The 19,922-nt window shown below is 45.6% G+C and overlaps 1 protein-coding gene and 1 long non-coding RNA gene across 7 annotated transcripts in view; one reads left to right on the forward strand and one right to left on the reverse strand.

Moving 5' to 3' along the window:
• LOC135050898 (uncharacterized) overlaps positions 1-4,041 on the reverse strand; it is an 88,235-nt gene extending 84,194 nt beyond the window's left edge. Inside the window, exon 1 of the long non-coding RNA XR_010241907.1 lies at positions 3,971-4,041. This is a non-coding gene — a long non-coding RNA (uncharacterized LOC135050898). The remainder of the gene's footprint in view (positions 1-3,970) is intronic.
• A 686-nt stretch (positions 4,042-4,727) lies between these two features.
• The window catches only part of RPH3AL (rabphilin 3A like (without C2 domains)), a 645,411-nt gene continuing 630,216 nt past the window's right edge, over positions 4,728-19,922 (forward strand). For 2 of the 6 annotated variants that reach the window (XM_063953878.1, XM_063953877.1), the window contains exon 1: positions 4,729-4,948. The gene's annotated coding sequence lies outside the window, so the exon portion shown is untranslated. Of the gene's footprint in view, positions 4,949-19,922 lie in introns of all 6 variants that reach the window. The other 4 variants (XM_063953884.1, XM_063953882.1, XM_063953881.1 and 1 more) reach the window with 3 other exon arrangements.

A 19,922-nucleotide genomic window follows, 5' to 3' on the forward strand; every position in this document is an offset into this window, starting at 1 on the left:
ACAAGCAGGGCCCTCTTCCATCATGTGCTTTTCCGTCCCTTACTTAATCTATCTTCTTTTTAATAATCTCTTCGACGGCACCAAATCCCTCAGTTTTCTGCTGCCCTGATATTTATTTCAGTGTTGTCTGCTGCCACAGCTATGTCTATATATATACTGTACTTGTCCTATATTTTCTTGAATTCTAAGTCACTGTTTTCCTGTTTTACGTATTTATGTACTCTGTAATTGGGTGCTGCAGATCCCATGAGGTGCTATATAAATAATATAAATAAAGGATAATAATTATAATACCAACAGTTGCACCAGCAGGCTGCGCTTGGATCAGTCTTGGCAGGATTGGTCTTTTTCCATGGTGGCAATCAGCTCTATAAAACCATACAGGCAGTGGTGGCTTAAAGAGAAGAAGGCCTGTGTGCAGGCCCCTTCCTTTCTGGCAGTGCAGTAGACTCTGCCTTTCTGTCAGATTCCACTGCACACATGCAGGTCTCCCGAAGCTTGGCATCCACACTATGTTCCTGAAGAATTCTCTACTGCACATTCTCAAATCTCCAGGAAAATGGCCACCACGCCATTTTCCCAGTGATGTCTTTTCTGCAGCGCCAGTCCCAAGTGGGACTCCATAGAGGTAAGTATAATCATATGGTCTCAGGGTGTACAATGTTGGGCCCCCACCCCATGCCGATGTGCTGCACACCCTGCACCCCTTATAGATGGGTGCAGCCAGTGTATACAGTATTCATAATATATAGTGTACCTTGGAGGGAATAACTGGAGAAGAGCAAGTGGTGGCACCATCTAGGGGGGTGACGCCAAAATAGAGCTGCTCTGCTATTATGGTATCAACCAGTCGGATTGTGTCACTGAGGAAGCGGGAGAGGAGGTGGGTGGCGCACAGACAAAGCAGACAGCGGTGAGAACAAAGTGCCCAGCAGCACAGGGGTGCGCATCTTCCAAGGGGCATGGCTTCATGGACATAAGGGCAACATCCCCTTCATGAGTGCGTGCACCTTTGGCACATGAACACTCTCATCTGCCACACTGTATCATACCTCCCAACTTTGAACTTGGTGCAAGCGGGACACACACGCGGCGAAGCCGCGCGCGCTCCCGAAAAGGGGGCGTGGTCAAGGAAAAGGGGGCGTGGCTTCACGGAAGACCCGCGATCGCGAGCCACGCCCCCATTTTTGTCACTAAGGGGGCATGCCCAGCGCTCTGTGAGCCGCTGGCATGCCCCCTCTCCCTCGGACTCCAGTGAATAGACGCTGTGCGCATGTGCACAGCGTCTATTCACCGCTGCTCTGCTAAGCAGGGCAGCGAGAGACAGAGACTCCCAACTGCCCCCCAACTGCCCCCCCCACCGCGGGACACTGCGGCCCGCGGGTGGGACAGCGGGACAGTCCCCAAAAAACGGGACTGTCCCGCGAAAATCGGGACAGTTGGGAGGTATGCTGTATGTCACCACACCTGGTGATGCTGCTGCCCATGAGTTACCCCCTCATTGCTTACTTTTACTCTGTATCATGCATATGCCCTTTTACCTCTGTGTTTGTTACATTTCAGTCTTGTTTTATTACTGTTTAGCTCCCAATTATAAAGCCTTACGGAAAATGCTGGCGCTATATAAGTAACATAATAATAATAATAATAATAATAATACGTTTCTGGATCCTAGAACTAAATTGCACATCTTTCTCAGAAATACAAACTTCATATATACTTAGTTTCATTAAAAACATGAGTATGTGAAACATAGCCCTTGATCCCATGCACTGGTTATAAAAGCATATGTATTGTCCTGACTAATCTCTTGGATAGATGAGATTCAGCAGTGGCCCATTACTTCCCCCTCAATTACAGTCTGACTCATGCTGCATTTTCCTGGCTGAGGCACTTCAATACAGGTGGAAATAACAAGCTGACAGGATGTGTGAGCAGAGCTGCTGCTCACATGAAATATCTAGAGTGGGACACTATGCAGAGGCCCCAGTTGCAATTTCTATGACCCTAATAGCAAGGCATTTTCTACTATACCTTTTTTACTTTTATCATTTTACATATTAAGTTTTACTATTGAGATAAACACGCATACATATTAAATGGCTGAGCGGCCAGATAATTGCACAGTGTACAGCCACAACGAGCACCAATTATCATTCTGTCAGGCATGATAAATCTTTCAGCATTTCTGACAGATGCTATTATTGATGCTCAGATATGATATTGGATACGCTCACCATTAGAGATTATCTGAAAGTGTATAGCTAGTGTAATAGGGTTAAAGGAATAAGTATCATCTCCTGGGGTAGACTGTAATTAACAGCAGCCAAGAGAGATCACACAAGTCCAAGGTTTCTGGTGCAACTGGCCTCAGCCAGTTTTATTAAGCAGTAAAATAAAATAAAACCTAACTAAATTGGATGGTACACCTATCCCAGCCATTGAAATCCCAACGGTCAGAATGCTGCCACATTGGCATCCCCCTAACTGCCCCTACCCTCCCTGCAGCCTAATCCTTCCCTAGTGCCTAACCCTAACCCCAGTAGATTCCATTCGTGTCCAACAGGATGCCACTGTGAGAGAATGAATGTCCAGTCCATCCTGACAGCTTTTTAGCACACTCACACAGGTAAAAATGCTAATCCCAATTTTAGGCTAGAGGCTCTGAAGACCCAGACTGTATTTAATGGATGGAGCCCCTCATACTCTCCACCCATAAGCCAAGGAACCCTTAAACAGCTTTTACCAAAGCCCAAAAGCTCTTAGTTACACAACTCAAACATACTGTATATTCTTGGGTTTTTAAAACATGTAGGTCAGAAAGCTGGGACAAATATACCTGCCCTCAAACACTAGTCCAGTGTTCTTATCACACTAGGTACACATTTGTGTGCTGTCAATAAACAGAAACCGTGAAGGGGCTCAGCAGCTTACCATGTATTTGCAAATATATGCAACAAATATCTCTGAATTTTTATTACCATGTAGTTTTCAAGTAATGTTGCAAGTACTATTTAGTGTGCAGGGGAATAGCGGGGGGGGGGGGGGGGGGGGGTCAGGGGAGCACCCCCTTTTCTGTTTTCTTTTTAGACATTTGTACAATCAGATGGCGTATGCATGCTCACAGTGTCTATTCACAGAAGAGTGGGTCTGGGTGCATTTCCAGCAGCTCCCAGAGCACTGGGCATGCCCACACAGTGATGGAAAATGGCGGCGTGGCTCATGGCCACCGTGTTTCCTGCAAAACATGCTCCTTAACCAAATGGCCATACTCCCTAATTTTGAGCACGCAACTTCAATGTGTGCAAATATCCATCCTCCAGGAGGTGAACAGTTGGGAGGTACTGTATGCAGTTATAGAAAAGTAACAACATTTTACATTAAACATTATTTTTACTTGAAAAAGTTTCATTTTGTTATGAAGTTCCTGTAACTTTATCAAGTGAGTTCTGTTTTATAACATTCATGAATAATACAAAACATATAAACTAAGGACAATTTTCAAATGCTAGGTATAACAAAAGTAGTTAGAATGTAATGGACAATTAACACTGCATGAATGAAAATTGTCCTTAGATGAGATTTGACACAAAGGGCGGAGGATAATCCTGTACACGGCTGGACCCCAGTGAGTACTGGCAGTGTGTTCAGTGTGTGCTTTTCTGATGCACATTGGCAGTCCACCATCAAGCAAGGGTGTGTATTTTTGTTTAAGCTATTTGTACATTTTAGACAGCAACTAGTATTTTACCTTGGGGCTAGGAGACCATAATATTCATTTAGTACATTTACAGTGAAATAATTTGTCATGTAAATGACTTGTGATATTACTGTATGTTTATGGTACTTGCTTTAATGCTTAAACAAACAAAGTAACCATAAAAACTTAAAACAATGGCACTTTGCCTTCTGTCCAGTCAGCAGCATCAAACAAATGATAGATTCCCATTTCTGTGCCCACCATACTTACTGCAGTATCGAATGTACCTCAAACACACGCTGTGTGGCAGATGCAGTTAAATTCACTTTATTACATAGTCTGTAAAATAATAAATGAAAAAAACATTTAAAATAAACTGTTATTAGAAAACATTATGTGAATAAACAATACTTTGGGGCATATTCAATTAGCCACGTGGTTTACCCCGCAGCTAACTGTTGGCGGGAAGCTTAGGTGCTAATTACAAGAGGCAGGATTTTTCCTTACAGCCTCCAGAGCTGTGAGCAAAAAACTGCGTTAAAATGTAGAATCTGGATTTTAACGTACAGGGAAACCCATTGATTCCGCAGTGAGAAAAGGTGAATTAAATGAATAGCTTTTCCCTGCCTCACACCAATAATTAACCCCACGGCTAATAGAATATACCCATTTATGAGTTATGACTCAACTGGACTTATTTTAATAAAGACTCAACTGGACTTATTTTAATAAAGAATTGTTTCTACAGTTTTGTGTGCTTATTGTTTTTTTGTTTGGTTTTTGCTTTGTTATTAAGCATATGGAAACCCCTCCTGTAGATATCCTGTGTCAGCAATTTTACAGTTCTGAATACACACATCAAATAGTCTGTTAAAGGTGTATTATTGTCAATATACAGCATGGCTAAGTCGTTTTTTAAACCATTAATATGATAATTTAGTTGACACATGTCCTTTACATCCCTGAGGATGGCAAATAATGAGACACACATGTAGTTCCCCACCTCTGACTTAGCCATTAAGCTGTCCTTGTGACGTGCACCCAACTCCTGTGTGACTGCCTGTCCAGGTCTCCGCTTGTTTGCAGCTGTTCACTCGGCTGCTAATTGAAACATTTATTCAGGATTTGAGTGATACTAGTTGTTGTGCGTTTACCTCCTGTCGCAGATAGCAACTGATCTCTTTATACCTGTCTCTGAACTGGGAATAAGAACAATCAAGATTTAACCTGACACGTACATCTGCTGCGGTAAGTTTCCTCTCAGTGCTTCTGTGTTTCATTTTTGTTCTACAGCTCTTGCTTTCCATTAAACGGTTTAGTGTCGTGATTGATGTTATCTTTAGAACGGATTTTTATTTGTTGATTCTAATTGTCTGTGCTTGTTGGATTGCACTTGATTTTCGTGTGTTTTTATTTTCAATTATTGTATGTATATTAAAACTCGGCAAAAGTTCCTCTTACGACACATTTCCTTTCCAGCATGTAAATATTTAAATTCAGAGTACCCTTGTATAGTTCTGTACTGTATGTGTTGCTCCCGGTGAGAATATATGTACCTGAGTGGCAGTTCTCCGCGCTCTCAGGCTCTCTTGTCTTTATGAAGGCATTTATAGAATGAAGTATAGATGGAACTGCATATTCAGAAAATGTATTACTATTTTTGTGTGGAAGTTTTGTGTAAAGATAACTTGAGCTTGTTGACAATGGGGGTAATTCCAAGTTGATCGCAGCAGGAAATTTTTTAGCAGTTGGGCAAAACCATGTGCACTGCAGGGGAGGCAGATATAACATTTGCAGAGAGAGTTAGATTTGGGTGGGTTATTTTGTTTCTGTGCAGGGTAAATACTGGCTGCTTTATTTTTACACTGCAATTTAGATTGCAGATTGAACACACCACACCCAAATCTAACTCTTTCTGCACATGTAATATCTGCCTCCCCTGCAGTGCACATGGTTTTGCCCAACTGCTAAAAAATTTCCTGCTGCGATCAACTTGGAATTACCCCCAATATGCGATAATGGTTTGATATGTGTATTATAAACAACTAGGTTTGCTAGTTTTGTAGCCGCATCCTATAATATTGTAGGACATTGTTTTCATTGCATGGTAGTGATGCCTATCCTTTTGATGTTGGTACCTACTTACTGAGACTATATACATGGAATTCGTGTTTGGTACACACCAAATGCCAAAATACTGTAATGATACAATTCTAATAAAACAATACGCTACATTTTTTTCATTACTTAGATTTCAGATATACTTCACACATTATCCTCATTGCAGGTTTGTCCTACAGAACCTAAATTATTGTGGCAAGTCCAATATGTTATGGTGATACACCAATGTGTCCTACCTCAGTGGTTTGGAAGTAACAAAAATGTTGCTATGGATAAACTTGCACTTATAGACCTAATTCAGTTGTGGACGCAAAGCCAATGTTCACGTATCGAGCGATTTAAAAAATAATAATTTTTGTTTGCAACTGCGCTTGTGATAAAATTCCTAAAACGGCGCATGTGTTCCATAGTGTGTACGCAAAGACGCATAGCTGCAATTGATATGCACACTATCAGAAATATTGTGGTAAACTTTACAGTGTTCAGGGGCTGCGACTGGGAGGTTGCCAATAATATATGCAGTTCTGGCCACTTTTACGGGTGTGTTAGTGAAAGTGGCTGTGTACAAAAACACACAGCCATACATGTAGTAGGCCATAGTCAGACAGAGAACCTCACCTGCCACAGTGCTGGTGCAAGTTTTGAGTGTAAACCTCGATGTTACTGCGTGTATAGAGACGATCAAAGTGAGTGTTTCAGTCCTTGCTTTCTCAGATGCATTCCTGCACTGTAACCGGACAATAGGTCATCCTCATATGATCAACATGCATTAGGTCAACAGGTACAAAAGGTTGACTGTTGCGACTGGTGAGTCTTCCCTTGGTAAGATCTGAGAACTTTGAGGATCTACATCTCCTGAAGGTCTCCTGGTAGTGACCCCTGTACACCCGGAGTTGAGACTCATGGAACCTACCAGCAGGTCTTCATGCCTATAAGAGCCGCTTTTCCCATAAGGCTTGATACGCCTACCAGTACTGGGATGCCCACCAGGACTTACGCCACTGGCGGTAGTATGAGCTCAACCCCTGAGTGACCTGAACTAATGCGGGTGGGAACGAGTACCGGAAATACACTACAGAGCAGAGCATTGTAGTGTAGTGTAAAGTGACGGACTGGGAGGTGGTAATAACTGACTAACAGACAGGGTAATCTAACTAAAGAGACAAGGAACACATATCAACTGGTACATAAATAAAGGAATGCTCCAGGCCAGTAGATGTTACTCCTGGAAACAGCAGTAACTGACAGAAAGGAGCAATAATAGGATTTTAATTACCTATTGGCCAGTGGCTCCTAGTGGACCCATCTTTACCCCATGGTACTAATGTGGACCCCAGCATCCTCTACAGACTGCGAGAAAAGGATTTACCGGTAGGTAATTAAAATCCTATTTTCTGTTACGTACTAGAGGATGCTGGGGTCCATATTAGTACCATGGTGATGTACCAAAGAACCCAGAGAGTGCGGAGGCTCCTGCAGAACTGATTGACCAAACTTCAGGTCCTCAGATGCCAAAGTATCGAACTTGTAGAATTTAGCAAACGTTTTCGACCCAGCCCAAGTAGCCGCTCGGCAAAGTTTTAAAGCCGAGAAACCCCCACCCCCCCATCCCGGGCAGCTGCCCAGGAAGAACCCACCTTACGAGTAGAGTGGGTATAACAGATTTTGGACATGGCAATCCTGACGTAGAAAATGCATGCTGAACAGTGAACCTGATCCAGCGAGAAATCGTCTGCTTAGAAGCAGGACACCCAATTTTCTTGGAATCATAAAAGACAAACAGAGTCCAATTTCCTGTGCAGAGCAGTTCTCTTCACATAGATCTTCAAAGCACTCACAACATCCAAGGACTTTGATGTAATTGAAGAGTCTGTAGCTACTGGCACCACAATAGGTTGGTTGATATGAAAAGCCGACACAACCTTTGGAAGGAACTGCTGACGCATCCTGAGCTCAGCTCTATCTTCATGGATTAAGTAGGGGCCTTTACAGGACAAAATCCCCAAATCCGACACACGTCGAGCAGGAGCTAAGGCAAACAATGTGACAGCCTTCTACGTGAGAAACTTGACCTCAGCCTCCTGTAAAGGCTCAAACCAATCTGATTGCAGGAAATGCAACACCATATTAAGATCCGAGGGTGCCGTCGACGCCACAAAGGGAGGCTGGATGTGGAGAACCCCTTTCAAAAAAGTCTAAACCTCAGGGATGGCAGCCAATTGTTTCTGGAAGAAAATGGATAAAGCCGAAATCTGGACCTTTATGGATCCCAAACGCAGGACAATATACACACCTGCTTGTAGGAAGAGGAGAAACCTTCCAAGTTGAAACTCCACCATAGGAAACTTCTTAGATTCACACCAAGACAGACATTTTTTCCAAACATGATGTTAATGTTTAGATGTTACTCCTTTCCTAGCCTGTATCAGGGTAGGAATAACCTTGCTCGGAATACCCTTCCAGGGTAAGATCTGGCGATCAACCTCCATGCCGTCAAACGTAGCCACGGTAAGTCTTGATAAGCGAACGGCCCCTGTTGCAGAAGATCCTCGCGAAGAGGAAGAGGCCTCGGATCTTCCAGCAGTAAGTCCAGAAGATCCGTGTACCAAGCTCTCCATGGCCAGTCCGAAGCAATGAGAATTGCCTGAACCCTCGTTCTCTTTATGAGTTTTAGAATTCTTGGAATGAGAGGAAGTGGAGGGAACACATACACTGACTTGAACACCCACAGTGTTACCAGGGCATCCACCGCCACTGCTTGTGGGTCTCTCGACCTGGAACAGTACCTCCGAAGTTTCTTTTTGAGACGTGAGGCCATCATGTCTATTTGAGGCACGCCCCAAAGACCGGTCACCTCTGAGAATAATCTCCCGATGGAGGCCCCATTCTCCTGGATGGAGATCGTGCCTGCTGAGGAAGTCTGCTTCCCAGTTGTCCACTCCTGGAAGGAAGATTGCTGTCCGTGCCACTGAATGTTTTTCTGCCCAGAGGAGAATTCTTATTACCTCTGACATAGCAGCTCTGCTCTTTGTTCCTCCCTGTCGGTTTATGTAGGCCACCATCGTCACATTGTCCGACTGTACTTGAATGGCCTGATTTTGCAGAAGATGTGCCGCTTGGAGAAGACCGTTGTATACGGCTCTCAGTTCCAGAATGTTTATTGGAAGAAAGGATTCCAGACTTGCCCACCTTCCTTGGAAGGTTTCCCCTTGAGTGACTGCGCCCCAACCCCTTAGACTTGTATCCATGGTTAGAAGGATCCATTTCTGAAATTTCTGAATCCCGAACCTGCGGCCCTCTAGAAGGTGAGGCATTTGCAGCCACCAGAGGAGTGAAATCCTTGCTTTCGGCGACAGACGTATCCTCTGGTGCATGTGTAGGTGAGATCCCGACCACTTGTCTAGGAGATCCAGTTGGAAAGACCGAGCATGAAATCTTCTGTACTGTAGAGCCTCGTAGGAGTCAACCATCTTCCCCAGAAGGTGAATGCACTGATGAACCGATACCCGGGTAGGCTTCAAGACATCCCGGACCATTGATTGTATCACCAACGCTTTTTCCACTGGTAGAAACACCCTCTGCACTTCCGTGTCGAGGATCATCCCCAGGAAAGACAAACTCTTTGTCGGCTCGAAATGTGACTTTGGAAGGTTCAGGATCCAACCATGTTCCCTGAGCAGATGAGTCGTGAGAGCAATGGACTGCAACAAGTTCTCCCTGGATGATGCCTTTATCAGTAAACCATCCAGATATGGAATTATGTTCACTCCCTGTCTGCGGAGGAGAACCATCCTCTCTGCCATCACCTTGGTGAACACCCTCGGTACTGTGGAGAGACCGAATGGCAGTGCCTGGAACTGATAGTGACTGTCTAACAGTGCAAATCTGAGATAAGCTTGATGCGGCGGCCAAATCGGAATGTGGAAGTATGCATCCTTGATATCTAGGGATACCAGAAACTCTCCCTCCTCCAGACCTGAGATCACCGCTCTCAGAGACTCCATTTTGAATTTGAACTCCCTCAGATAAGGGTTTAACAATTTCAAGTTCAAAATCAGTCTGACCAAACCATCCGGTTTCGGTACCACGAAAAGGTTTGAATAGTAACCCATGTGTTGCATATGAGGTGGAACTGGAACAATGACCTCTGACTTTTCCAATTTTTGGATGACTTCCTGTAGGATAGCCCTTTCCATCTGTAAAGCTGGCAAGCCTGATTTGAAGAATCGGTGAGGCGGGAGTTCTTGAAACTCCAGTCTGTACCCCTGGGACACAATATCCTTTATCCTGGGATCCAGACCGGACGACACACAGTCGGCGCTGAAACATCTGAGTCTCGCATCCACCAGCCTGTTCTCCAGGCTGTGCGGTCCACCGTCATGCTGATTTATTTTGAGAAACCAGAAGCAGGCTTCTGGTCCTGGGAACCTGCAGGTGCAGGCTTTTTGAATTTTGCCCGACCACCTCTAAAGAAGATGGTAGGAGGCCTGGACTTTTTTTGTCTTTGCGGTCCGAGAGGACTGCGATGTTGATAAAGAGAAGGGTTTCTTCATAGAAGGAGCAGCTGAGGGAAGAAAGTTCGACTTACCTGCGGTTGCCATGGAAATCCACGCATCCAACGCTTTCCCAAATAGAGCCTGACCTGTGAAGGGTAGGTTCACCACACTTCTCCTGGATTCCGCGTCTGCAGACCATTGGCGTAGCCAGAGTTACCTGCGTGCTGAGACAGCCATGGAAGATATCCTTGCATTCAGAGTACCAGGTCCTTCATGGACTCCACCATGTTGCGTAAAAACAGTTCAATGTGACTTCTATCCATCGTATCTAAGTCCTCTAGTAATGTGCCTGACCACTTTACTATGGCTTTAGAAATCCATGCACAGGCAATAGTGGTCCTTAACGCCACTCCTAAAGCAGTGTATATGGATTTGAGCGTAGTGTCAATCTTATGATCAGCTGGTTCTTTTAACGCAGTAGATTCAGGGACAGGTAAAACCACCTTTTTAGACAGTCTGGAGACAGATGCGTCAACTATGGGTGGGTTTTCACATTTTTTCCTATCCTCCTCAGGGAAGGGAAAAGCAACCAGAACCCTCTTTGGGATCTGGAATTTTTTCTCTGGGGTTTCCCAGGACTTTTCAAATAATGCGTTTCATTCTTTAGACGCAGGGAAGGTTAGCGAGGCTTTCTTATTGTCTGTGAAGTAAGCCTCCTTAACCTGCTCAGGTGGTGTGTCAGTAATGTGTAACACATCCCTAATGGCCTCAATCATGAGCAGCACCCCCTTTGCAAGGGATGCTGCCCCCCTCAGCACATCCCCATCACCGTCTGCCATGTCCGAGTCGGTATCTATGTCGGCTTGCATAATCTGGGCAAGTGCACGTTTCTTTGGATATATGCTAGGGGATTTAGAAGTAATGGGAATAGAACCTGACCAAACTTTCATAGACTTCCTTAAAACCTCAGTTTCAGTCTCAGTATGGGCTACCCTAGTAGAAATCTGAGATATCATTCCCTTAATGGAAGCCAGCCATTGTGGCTCAGATTCAGAAGTCTGAGACATATTACACTCCTGGGTACATGGAATGGATTCCTCTGGAGAAGATACTTCCTCTACCTCTACAGCATAAGACACAGAGTCCCTGGACATGGTTATGTGAGAATTTACACACACACACACACACACACACACACACACACACACACACACACACACACACACACACACACACACACGAAAATGTCAGACATATTTTCCCCCAAGTACCTTCAGAGAGAGACTGAGTTTGGAGCCAGCACACACAGTGCCCCAGAGACAGTTATATAAGAACTGCCTGTCTCTGACTGTGTACCCTTCATAGACTACACAGCGAATTTACAGCCCCCTCCCCCTTCTACAAACCCCTGGTACCGCACAGGATAGCTGGAGTCGTGTGGAGGGACAGCGCTGAGTCGTGTGGTGCTGGTGAGCTGCTGGGTCCGCTCTGAGGAGAAGCTCCGCCCCCAAACATAGCGCGTCTTCCTGCACTATTTGAAATTTTAGACTGGCCTGAGGTATTATGCTAGCAGCATTTACTGGAGTCCCTGATAGCCTGAGTGACCAGTGTAAGGGTATTTGCGCTGGCTCAGGGCGCCCCTCATAGCGCCGCACCTGCTGTACCGCTGAGCCTTCCGGAGCGCAGTATCAGTACTGTGCTCCCACCCTGTTACCACCATTCACACCGGCTCCCCGCTTGTCGGGTCACCGGTGACACACTCACCACCGGAATCTTCTGGCTCTGTTAGGGGGTGGCGGCATGCTGCGGGAGTGAGCGGTCGCCTTGGGCGGCTGACGATCATCACCCTCAGGAGCTCAGTGTCCTGTCAGCGGAGATAGTGGCCATTAACCTCTCAGGGTTGGACACTACTCCCCCCCTAAGTCCCACGAAGCAAGGAGGCTGTTGCCAGTAGCCTCCCTGTGCCTAAATTACTCTTAGAAAAAAAATAAAACTAGAGAAGTTCTAGGAGCTTCCCTAGCTGTGACCGGCTACTCCGGGCACATTTCCTAAACTGAGTCTGATAGGAGGGGCATAGAGGGAGGAGCCAGCCCACACTATTAAACTCTTAAAGTGCCAGTGGCTCCTAGTGGACCCGTCTATACCCCATGGTACTAATGTGGACCCCAGCATCCTCTAGGACGTAAGAGAAATTACTGTTTGGAGGTGATTAGACAGGGAGAGCAGAACAGATACACAAAGAACACAGAATGCTCCAGGCCAATGGATGTCGCCCCTGGCAACCGCAGTAACCGGCACAAAGGAGCAATAATACTGTTGGTAGATGATAACAGTGGAAGAAGTGCTCGGTACTCGGGTGGTGATTATTGTTTAATGGGGTCATTCCCAGTTGATCGCAGCGATCAGGCTAAAAACGGCATTACTGCGCATGCGTATGCTTCGCAATGCGCACGCGCGGCAAACGGTTACACGTCGCACTGGAGGGCGCAAGACGATTGACAGGAAGGGGACGTTTCTGGGTGTCAACTGACCATTTTCAGGGAGTGTTTGCAAAAACGCAGTCGTGTGAAAAAACGCAGGAGTGGCTGGGCGTTCGCTGGGCAGGTGTATGACGTCAAATCCGGACACAAATAGGCTGAAGTGATCGCAAGCGCTGAGTAGGTTCAGAGCTACTCAGAAACTGCACAAACTATTTTTGCAGAGCTCAGCTGCACATGCGTTCGCACTTCTGCTAAGCTAAAATACACTCCCCAGTGGGCGGCGGCATAGCGTTTGCACGACTGCTAAAACTAGCTAGCGAGCGATCAACTTGGAATGACCCTCAATAGCCAATGAATAATACAACGTACACCTGCCACTAGCACATGGAACAGAGGCACAAACAATGAACTGGTTGCAGGAACAAATGATAGGGGTTCTGCAAAGCTGCAGCTGAGGAAGAAAGGAAGACCGTAAACACACAAAGCTAGGCTCCCACATAGAGGGTTGAGGGACAGACAATAGGGATTCTGCCAGGCTGCAGCTGTGGAGAAATGGAAGATAGTAAACGTACAAGGCTAGGCTTCCAACACAGAGGGACAAGGGCTCTCGCTGCAACTAAGCTCTATGACCTGCAAGCAGTGCAAAGCAGATTCAGGAGATAAAGGAAACAGGAGCCAATCATCAGACTCCTGCAGGCAAGCCTTCAAAGATCACTAATCCCATGCAGTTGCTACCGCCATTAAGCAGACAGAACAGATCTGCAGACAGCACATGTAACTAGTGATGTGCACCGGAAATTTTTCGGGTTTTGGTTTTGGATTCGGTTCCGAGCCGTGTTTTGGATTCGGACGCGTTTTGGCAAAACCTCCCTTAAAATTTTTGGGCGGATTCGGGTGTGTTTTGGATTCGGGTGATTTTTTACAAAAAACCCTCAAAAACAGCTTAAATCATAGAATTTGGGGGTAATTTTGATCCCATAGTATTATTAACCTCAATAACCATAATTTCCACTAATTTCTAGTCTATTCTGAACACCTCACAATATTATTTTTAGTCCTAAAATTTGCACCGAGGTCGCTGAATGACTAATCTAAGCGACCCAAGTGGCCGACACAAACACCTGGCCCATCTAGGAGTGGCACTGCAGTGTCAGACAGGATGGCACTTCAAAAAATAGTCCCCAAACAGCACATGATGCAAAGAAAAATGAAAGAAAAAAGAGGTGCAAGATGGTATTGTCCTTGGGCCCTCCCACCCACCCTTATGTTGTATAAACAGGACATGCACACTTTATCAAACCCATCATTTCAGCGACAGGGTCTGCCAAATGACTGTGGCTGAAATGACTGGTTGGTTTGGGCCCCCACCAAAAAAGAAGCAATCAATCCCTCCTTGCACAAACTGGCTCTACAGAGGCAAGATGTCCACATCCTCCTCATCCTCTGATTCCTCACCCCTTTCACTGTGTACATCCCCCTCCTCACAGATTATTAATTCGTCCCCACTGGAATCCACCATCTCCACCTGTGTACTTTCTGGAGGCAATTGCTGCTGGTGAATGTCTCCACAAAGGAATTGATTATAATTCATTTTGATGAACATCATCTTCTCCACATTTTCTGGAAGTAACCTCGTACGCTTATTGCTGACAAGGTGAGCGGCTGCACTAAACACTCTTTCGGAGTACACACTGGAGGGGGGGCAACTTAGGTAAAATAAAGCCAGTTTCTGCAAGGGCCTCCAAATTGCCTCTTTTTTCTGCCAGTATACGTACGGACTGTCTGACGTGCCTACATGGATGCGGTCACTCATATAATCCTCCACCATTCTTTCAATGGTGACAGAATCATATGCAGTGACAGTAGACGACATGTCAGTAATCGTTGGCAGGTCCTTCAGTCCGGACCAGATGTCAGCACTCGCTCCAGACTGCCCTGCATCACCGCCAGCGGGTGGGCTCGGAATTCTTAGCCTTTTCCTCGCAGCCCCAGTTGCGGGAGAATGTGAAGGAGGAGCTGTTGACGGGTCACGTTCCGCTTGACTTGACAATTTTCTCACCAGCAGGTCTTTGAACGTCTGCAGACTTGTGTCTGCCGGAAAGAGAGATACAACGTAGGTTTTAAATCTAGGATCGAGCACGGTTGCCAAAATGTAGTGCTCTGATTTCAACAGATTGACCACCCGTGAATCCTGGTTAAGCGAATTAAGGGCTCCATTCACAAGTCCCACATGCCTAGCGGAATCGCTCTGTTTTAGCTCCTCCTTCAGTCTCTCCAGCTGCTTCTGCAAAAGCCTGATGAGGGGAATGACCTGACTCAGGCTGGCAGTGTCTGAACTGACTTCACATGTGGCAAGTTCAAAGGGTTGCAGAACCTTGCACAACGTTGAAATCATTCTCCACTGCGCTTGAGTCAGGTGCATTCCCCCTCCTTTGCCTATATCGTAGGTAGCTGTATAGGCTTGAATGGCCTTTTGCTGTTCCTCCATCCTCTGAAGCATAAAGAGGGTTGAATTCCACCTCGTTACCACCTCTTGCTTCAGATGATGGCGGGGCAGGTTCAGGAGTGTTTGCTGGTGCTCCAGTCTTCGGCACGCGGTGGCTGAATGCCGAAAGTGGCCCGCAATTCTTCGGGCCACCAACAGCATCTCTTGCACGCTCCTGTCGTTTTTTTCAAAATTCTGCACCACCAAATTCAAGGTATGTGCAAAACATGGGACGTGCTGGAATTTGCCCACATGTAATGCACGCACAATATTGGTTGCGTTGTCCGATGTCACAAATCCCCAGGAGAGTCCCAATTGGGATAAGCCATTCTGCGATGATGTTCCTCAGTTTCCGTAAGAGGTTGTCAGCTGTGTGCCTCTTATGGAAAGCGGTGATACAAAGCGTAGCCTGCCTAGGAACGAGTTGGCGTTTGCGAGATGCTGCTACTGGTGCCGCCGCTGCTGTTCTTGCTGCGGGAGGCAATACATCTACCCGGTGGGCTGTCACAGTCATATAGTCCTGAGTCTGCCCTGCTCCACTTGTCCACATGTCCGTGGTTAAGTGGACATTGGGTACAACTGCATTTTTTAGGCCACTGGTGACTCTTTTTCAGAGGTCTGTGTACATTCTCGGTATCGCCTGCCTAGAGAAGTGGAATCTAGATGGTATTTGGTACCGGGGACACACTAACTCAATAAATTCTCGAATTCCCTGTGAATTAACGGTGGATACCAGACACACGTTTAACACCACCCAGGCTGCCAAGGCCTGAGTTATCTGCTTTGCAGCAGGATGACTGCTGTGATATTTCATCTTCCTCGCAAAGGACTGTTTGACAGTCAATTGCTTACTGGAAGTAGTACAAGTGGTCTTCCGACTTCCCCTCTGGGATGACGATCGACTCCCAGCAGCAACAACAGCAGCGCCAGCAGCAGTAGGCGTTACGCTCAAGGATGCATCGGAGGAATCCCAGGTAGGAGAGGACTTGTCAGACTTGACAGTGACATGGCCTGCAGGACTATTGGCTTTCCTGTCTAAGGAGGAAATTGACACTGAGGGGGTTGGTGGTGTGGTTTGCAGGAGCTTGGTTACAAGAGGAAGGGATTTAGTTGTCAGTGGACTGCTTCCGCTGTCACCCAAAGTTTTTGAACTTGTCAATGACTTCTGATGAATGCGCTCCAAGTGACGTATAAGGGAGGATGTTCCTAGGTGGTTAACGTCCTTACCCCTACTTATTACAGCTTGACAAAGGCAACACACTGCTTGACAAATGTTGTCCGCATTTCTGTTAAAATAATTCCACACCGATGAGGTGATTTTTTTTTTTTTTGTAATTTGACCAGGCATGTCAATGGCCATATTCGTCCCACGGACAACAGGTGTCTCCCCGGGTGCCTGACTTAAACAAACCACCTCACCATCAGAATCCTCCTTGTCAATTTCCTCCTCAGCGCCAGCAACACCCATATCTTCATCCTGGTGTACTTCAACAGTGACATCTTCAATTTGACTATCAGGAACTGGACTGCGGGTGCTCCTTCCAGCACTTGCAGGGGGCGTGCAAGTGGTGGAAGGCACCAACTCTTCCCGTCCAGTGTTGGGAAGGTCAGGCATCGCAACCGACACAATTGGACTCTCCTTGGGGATTTGTGATTTAGAAGAACGCACAGTTTTTTGCTGTGCTTTTGCCAGCTTAAGTCATTTCATTTTTCTAGCGAGAGGATGAGTGCTTCCATCCTCATGTGAATCTGAACCACTAGCCATGAACATAGGCCAGGGCCTCAGCCGTTCCTTGCCACTCCGTGTCGTAAATGGCATATTGGCAAGTTTACGCTTCTCATCAGACGCTTTTAATTTAGATTTTTGGGTCATTTTACTGAACTTTTGTTTTTTTTATTTTACATGCTCTCTACTATGACATTGGGCATCGGCCTTGGCAGACGACGTTGATGGCATTTCATTGTCTCGACCATGACTAGTGGCAGCAGCTTCAGCACAAGGTGGAAGTGGATCTTGATCTTTCCCTATTTTACCCTCCACATTTTTGTTCTCCATTTTTTTATGTGTGGAATTATATGCCAGTAATCTATCAATAGCAATGGCCTACTGTACCGTACTGCTATATATATACTGGTGGTCAGCAAAATTCTGCACTGTCCTCCTACTATATATACTGCGCACAACTAAAATGCAGCACAGGTATGGATGAATAGTATACTTGACGACACAGAGGTAGGTAGAGCAGTGGACTACTGTACCGTACTGCTATATATATATACTGGTGGTCAGCAAAATTCTGCACTGTCCTCCTACTATATATACTGCGCACAACTAAAAATGCAGCACAGGTATGGATAGTATACTTAACAACACAGAGGTAGGTAGAGCAGTGGACTACTGTACTGTACTGCTATATATATATATATATATATATATATATATATATATATATACTAGTGGTCACAGCAAAATTCTGCACTGTCCTCCTACTATATATACTGCGCACAACTAAAATGCAGCACAGGTATGGATGAATAGTATACTTGACGACACAGAGGTAGGTAGAGCAGTGGACTACTGTACCGTACTGCTATATATATACTGGTGGTCAGCAAAATTCTGCTCTGTCCTCCTACTATATACTACAATGCAGCACAGATATGGAGCATTTTTCAGGCAGAGAACGTAGATATTTTCAGCACACTGATCACAGATATTTGCAAGCACACTGAGCACAGATATTTGCAAGCACACTGAGCACAGATATTTGCAGCACACTGAACACAGAAACTGAGAGAACGCTGCACGTTCTCTCGCGATCATCTCCAATGCACGAGTGAAAATGGCGGCGACGCGCAGCTCCTTATATAGAATACGAATCTCGCGAGAATCCGACAGCAGGATGATGACGTTCGGGCGCGCTCGGGTTAACTGAGCAAGGCGGGAAGATCTGAGTCTGCCTCGGAACCGTGTAAAATGGGTGAAGTTCGGGGGGGTTCGGATCTCGAGGAACCGAACCCGCTCATCACTACATTGGCATGACAATGGTCCGACACTTTTCTGTTGTATTTTTTTTAAATGTATACTTTACAACACACGTGGCCTATGATTGTAATCTGTGCCAGGTGTAGTGGTATTGGAGCGAGGCACCTTGTATGAAGCATGGTGAGCGAGAGCTGTACACTAATTGGAGTTTCATGTGGCTTTATTTTAAAAATGACAACCCAAAAAAAAACGGAAAACCTTGTTGACCTTTTGACTGTGTCAGCATTTTGGTATCTGTCAACTATTACAAGTATGTACCTCTTACATGTCGACCGTTTGTACCTGTTGCACATATGGGGTTGACCTACTGACTGGTCGAGCTAATGATCCACATCCATTTGTACAGCAGGGGAAGGGCTGATACTTGCACATACCTCCCAGCAGCTTGTAAACAATACATGGAACTATGGCGCGCTCGCCCTAAAAGGGGGTAAAGCCCTGTGGGAAATGCTACACCAGCGAGTCATGTCCCTATTTTTCGTCACTGTGAAGGCATGGACAGAGCTATGGAAGCTGCTGGACATGCCCCCAGTCACTCTCTCCTGTGAATAGATGCTATGTGCACAGCATCTATTCACCGCTGCTCTGCAAGTGATAGGGGGTCTCCCAAATCTCCCCCTCCCACACACGCAGTGTGACGCTGTGTACCATGGGTAGGACAGTGCCCTAAAAATGTGACTATCCCTCGAAAATCAGGACAGTTGGGAGGCATGTAGTTGCATTTGCATAAAGTCACACACTCAACAGGAGCAAAAGCCATTGTAGCAGCGTCCATCTCTGAATCTGGACCATAATGTATAGTATGTTTGTATTTGCTTGTGTGTAGCATATGTCTCTTCGATAATAGCATTTTAAATTCATACAATGATTACTCTGAAGTATTTTATTTTAGTTTGTGCATAGAAAGTATTAGCGCATTGGCCAAATTGTGGTATACAGTTAATTTACTACAAAACCGTTGGTGAAGAATTTTTTTATTTTTACATTGAAAGAAGTGTTTTGGGAGAAGAAGACAGGGAGAGAAAAATTGTGGTCTATGGGCCTAATTCAGACCTGATCGCAAAAGCAAAATATTTCTCTAAAGGGGTGCACTGCAGGGGAGGCAGATATAACATGTGCAGAGAGAATTTAATTTGGGTGGGTTATTTTGTTTCTGTGCAGGAGAAATACTGGCTGTTTTATTTTTATTTCGATTTTAGTTTGAACACACCCCACCCAAATCTAACCATCTCTACACATGTTATATCTACCCCACCTGAACTGCACATGGTTTTGCCCATTAGAGAAAAATGTTGCTGTTGCGATCAGGTCTGATTAATGCTCTATATTGTTAAGAATATTCGATACGTCATAAAAATGTTACTTATATTTCAACCAGAAATATAGGAAAATCCAATGTTTCTATTTGTGGTGATATGTCTGAATACAGCATACAAATCACAAATGACTTTGATTTTGCACCAGTGTGTCTATCAGGACCACCCAGCAGTCTTCAAGGGGTGGTCTTCAGGTTGCCGACTGTCGGGATCCCGGCGCACAGTATATCGGCGCCGGAATCCCGACAGCCGGCATACCGACAGTTTTTCTCCCTCGT

The sequence above is a fragment of the Pseudophryne corroboree genome, chromosome 2, assembly GCF_028390025.1.
Source record: "Pseudophryne corroboree isolate aPseCor3 chromosome 2, aPseCor3.hap2, whole genome shotgun sequence".
Taxonomy (NCBI): Eukaryota; Metazoa; Chordata; class Amphibia; order Anura; family Myobatrachidae; genus Pseudophryne; species Pseudophryne corroboree.